Source organism: Acyrthosiphon pisum, chromosome X (assembly GCF_005508785.2).
Source record: "Acyrthosiphon pisum isolate AL4f chromosome X, pea_aphid_22Mar2018_4r6ur, whole genome shotgun sequence".
Taxonomy (NCBI): domain Eukaryota; kingdom Metazoa; phylum Arthropoda; class Insecta; order Hemiptera; family Aphididae; genus Acyrthosiphon; species Acyrthosiphon pisum.
Genome location: NC_042493.1, coordinates 7,619,939 through 7,625,182, shown reverse-complemented (window position 1 = coordinate 7,625,182; position 5,244 = coordinate 7,619,939).

Genomic DNA, 5,244 nt, shown 5'->3' with positions numbered 1-5,244 from the left:
TCGGGGCATTTCCTCAGTCCCCCCCCCCCCCCCACACCATAGGTAATTGTTATGTTTTAGGAAAACGAATTCTTTACAAACGCTAAAAATATCTTTACAAACCTTTATAAATGACTTACAAACATATGGAATGTAATGATATGCTCACAGATCATTTTACAAAAAATGCTTTCAAATAATAAATAACGGCCAGACTGTCGCACGTAGAAATCGGTCACATGTTATAAAACAATAAATTATCAATAACAAAAAGAGACGAGTACGGTTTAAGCAAGCGTAGCACATTTATAATGGTAAGAGCGAAGAGTGTTACTTTCTTATATAAAAGGAAGGGTAAAGGGGGTATCTACAGCCGAAGGACGCCCTATAGTTTCGAGGCTCGCGATAACCCTTTGAAAAAGCCGCCTAACACTCTCTGGTCAGCATAGCCGTATATCGTACCTCTCAGTAGTGCATGAGCACCAGACGGCAACTTTTCTACACCGAATTCTACGAGCGGCAACTGGACTCCTTGTGTTGAGCAATAATCAGTGCGTGTTCGTTATTTCGAGTTGTTTAATTTTAAATATTATTTCGTGTCACCTAAAACTGATACAGCATAGCCCAGGGACGGCTGCGAGTCAGGTAATACTTTTGGTATAATAATTTGTGTTGATCGCTGGTATCACGCAGTAAAATCATTTGCTTACAACCTTACTGTACGGTGTATTTGATCATATTCTCGAATCACGACCTCGAGAGCCCTCCGACGATCAGGAGGAAGGGAATAGCTTAAATCAGGTAATTCTAATATAACTAATGACAGGCGTCTTATTTATATTAATATTATTATCGTATACAACATTCATTTCCTCTCTTTTTTGAGTTATTACAGGAAAATTCCAAATTCCAATTTAGGGGAGCTGGAGAAAATGGATCTAAAATCTATCAAGTGCCCGTGATAACAGAATAATCAAATAAAATTGTAAAATGTATTAATTTATTTTTTAATACATAGTATTTATTATTTAGGTTAAGTTATGATGATGATTCATGACTACATTCTTACACAGTACCGTGTTCATTACTTAAATTAATGCCGTCTATAGGTAGATATTTATAACATGGATAGCTTATTTTGTTAAAAATTAGTAGTTGATGTCAACATTTTAGGATTTATAACATATATCTCGTATAAATTAATTATTAAATATTAATATAATATGCGATTAATAAGTTCAATAAATAAAAGTTATTGTAATTATTAATTAGTAACTTTTAAATAAAAATCAATGGTTGTTCTTAGCCCCATTTCCCGTATTATTACTTAAAAAAAAATATTTATAAACTTTCAACTGTCGTCAATTGACAATTAATCAACTATATATAGTAAGAAAGACGTATCTACATTTATATACACTTTATCAGAATGAATTCATTTATGCGGAAATATTGTTTTTACATACCTATCATTTTTCTAAAATTATCATTAATTTTTTGGTATAAACATAAACTACATGTGTATTTTCAAGCTTTAGATATGTAAACTATGTTAAATATGTTTAATATTTTATAAAGTTTGAGCTACAAATTAATTGTGGTTTTGACAAAATTTGAACATTAAATGCTTAAAAAAAATAATCGCGCATATATATGTGTCGTTAATATTTTTAAATAGCTATAATAAAAACTTATGAGAAACCTTGTATTACAATTTTAAGCTTTTTGACCAAACGAATAATTTTTAATTGACATTTTTAGAAAAAAAACTAAAATTAATCAAATACAATCCAAGCGAAGAAACGGTCTAGCCAAGGTTATACCGAACAATTTTAACACATTTTCAATCATTTTTGTTTTTTCGTAATTTTAAAAAAAATACCGAGAATTTTCAATAAGTTAAAATTGTAAGATCATTTTCAAATACACCACATTTAAACGTCTGAAATTGAAGTGTGAAAATCCAAAACGTGGTATTGCCAACATTTTGAAAATCGAGTTAAATATAATCGATTGTTATGGGAAAAAATGTGAGATATTCGATTTCGTAGTCAGAATTAAATTATATAGATTACGTTTGTGAATAAAATCGATTTTAAAACGAATGTTCAATGCATAACGTGATATTGCCACGTTTAATGTCAAAGCTAAACGTGGTAGATAATATCTATTAGGTATTATGTTCAATCATGTTCAAGTCAAAACATATTATTGCCCATGTTATATGTATTGGGGCATACTTGTTATCATTGCAAAACGTGGTATTGCCAATATTACATTTTTCTTCAAAACGTGGTATTGCTGGCAATAATGTATTTTGCATCAACAGAAATTGAAACAACGTTAAAACGTGTTATTGCCATCACCTTTTCAAAACCTGCAATACCACGTTTTGACCTGTAAACACTTTTTTAAAGTATTAAAATTAAATTTAAACTCAAAATAGATTTATTTTGTCATCGCCAATCGGTTTTTTTCATTTTTTACAAGGCTGGACACCCACGAGTTAAAAAGTTAAAGTCAAGTTAAAAAGTTAATTTAATTTTAACTTTTTAACTTAACTAGTTACTTTTGGCTTTTCATTAACTTAACTTAACTTACTAATTCTCTTTCTTAATAAACGTGAAATTAACGAGTTAATTTTTCATTTTAAGAAGTAAGTTAAGCTAATTTATTTTGTTTTTAATTTTATTATATTTCACTATTTCAGTCTATTTCATTTTCATGTCAAAAATATGAATCGTAAATTGTTTAAAGTTAAAAATGTATATCTTTCGAATATAACTTATATGGAAATAATGTATGTTGCATAAACTATAAACACCATAGGCGTAAACTGGGGAGAGCAAGATGGGGCAATTGCCCCCCTCAAAAAATTCAACGGAGGCAGTGCCCCCCTTGGTATTTTGTAAATTAATTTGAAAAATATTATCAAAAAAGCACTTTAGATTTGTGAGAATTATTTTTTAAAGAAAACTGAAGAATATAATATTTTTAAAAGATTAACTATAGAAAAAAAAATTAACTGATTAATCAAAATGTATTTATTTATTGCCATTTGCCACATGCGATTTGCCATCGTAATACCTCATGATAATGAGTAAAAACAAAACTAAACAGCAAACGTCAACTTGCTGTGTTCCGAAAAAATCATTAAGGTACGGTAAAATCTTTGCTCATATACTATGGATGGTGTCACAGCGTATTATATTGTTGCCGATATTATAGCGACGAGTCTCCGAATTAGGTGATCGATGTGCACATGCGCGATGCAACTCTTCGAAAATTATCCATAAGTTACTATCACTGAATTATTCTAAATCATAGTTCGTGGTTAATTATATTATTATAGACTATAGCAGGTAAGTAATATATTATTATAGTAGGCATTATACTATTTTTTCAATATAATATTATATTTAAACATAATACCTATGCTGATTTGATAATTAATTATCTGCTGTGGATAATTAATATGCAAGAAGTTGCGTCGTGCACTCGTGCATGTGCAATTCGGTGACTCGTCATTGATATTTCAAAGTTTTTTTTTACCAAAATTTGGTATTATACGCTATAGATCCATCCACAGTGTAATGATCTAAGGGTAAAATTAAAGCCTGTTTTCCTATTTGTGATAACTGTTTAACTGTGAACTTCAACTGAAAACAATATGACACGACACGTTCTCTTTATCTTGTATTATTCTTCACTATTCATTGTTGTGTTTGACTGTCTGAGCTTTGAGCATAGTGTTATAGAACTACTACATTAAAATATTACTATTATACTATTCTAATATTTTTTTTTGTACAATTCAAGGTACTTTCTTATTATGTCATGTTTGTGTGTATAACTTAAGTTATTATTTGTATAAGCCATAATTAATATATGGTAGACGCACAGTGTAATACATTATTATAAGCAATATAGAAATGCAGAATGTTTTTATTAAATAAACCATCATCTTATCAAGCTTTTTCCATAATGTAATTTAATTGTACATACTACAATAAAGATTTAGCTTAGATAATAATATTATTATGGTATGCTTTCCTGTTTCCACTGATTAAGTATATTTAGTCTCCAAATATCTTTAACTTTTAAGTATACGGTATATCGGCATAAAATAAAGTTTGCCCCCCCGTAAAAACTGCCCAAGTTACGCCCATGATAAACACTATATCCTATAATTTAGTTGTGGGTTGGAATAAAATTAAAAAAATTAACTTTTTTTTAACTGAATAAAAAGTTAACAAAAAGTGTTAATTCATGTCATAAAACGTGATATAGTTTTTCTCAAATTGTGAACATTTTTGATTTATGGCAATACCACGTTTTGGATTTTCACCCTTCAGTTATTAAAATAGACAAATAAAAATAAAATTGTAATCCATTTTCAAGCCCCCTCCCACCAATATTAAAATCTTGCGTACGTCACTGTATATCTCAGAATATGTTTTTAGGAAAATATCGTATATATTTTATACAGGTTTCTGCATTTTCAGCGTAATTACGACAAACGATATGGGACTTTATAATATTATAATAAAAGTAGATTAATGTGTGCTGTGCATTTTTTTATACAGGAAGAAAAAATACGGAACAGCAGTCTGGAAAGGAAATTAGTTATCGGGTGAATGAATAAATTATAAAATTGATTATAAAAGATCAAAAAGTCTCCACGTAATTTTAAAAGGTCTTTCGTGACATGGTATCGAAGCTTAATGTGTACATAATACAATTTTGTGTAAGAGTTTAACACTTGACAAAACTCAAAGTTGTGTACACAATGTTTCTCTGCAGGCGGGAAAAATTCATTTAATTTTGAAACATTGCTAATATTGAAAAATTTTTTTTTTTATTTCTTATTGCGATCACATTGTATATTGCTACTGGTTGTAAACTCCAATTATTCCAATATAATAATATAATCAGTGGCGTAACTGGATAAAAATCTAGGGGGGGGGGGGCAAAAAAATGAATCTCCAATTTGGTCGTTCCTGTAGTCATAATCGCGATTTCAAGATAATAACATGTTCACGAATCACGGATAATAATAGTCATGAATGCAATTATTGCGATAACCGTAACACTGACAATACGTCACTATAATATTATTCAACAAGAGAAACCTAAAATAAATATAAACTTTTATAAAGTAATTTGACGAAAAATATATTTTAATATTATAATATTATGTTAACAGTCTAGTTAAGAATACTTTTTAAATGTGGATTATTTGGAGAGGCAAAATGATACCCACAA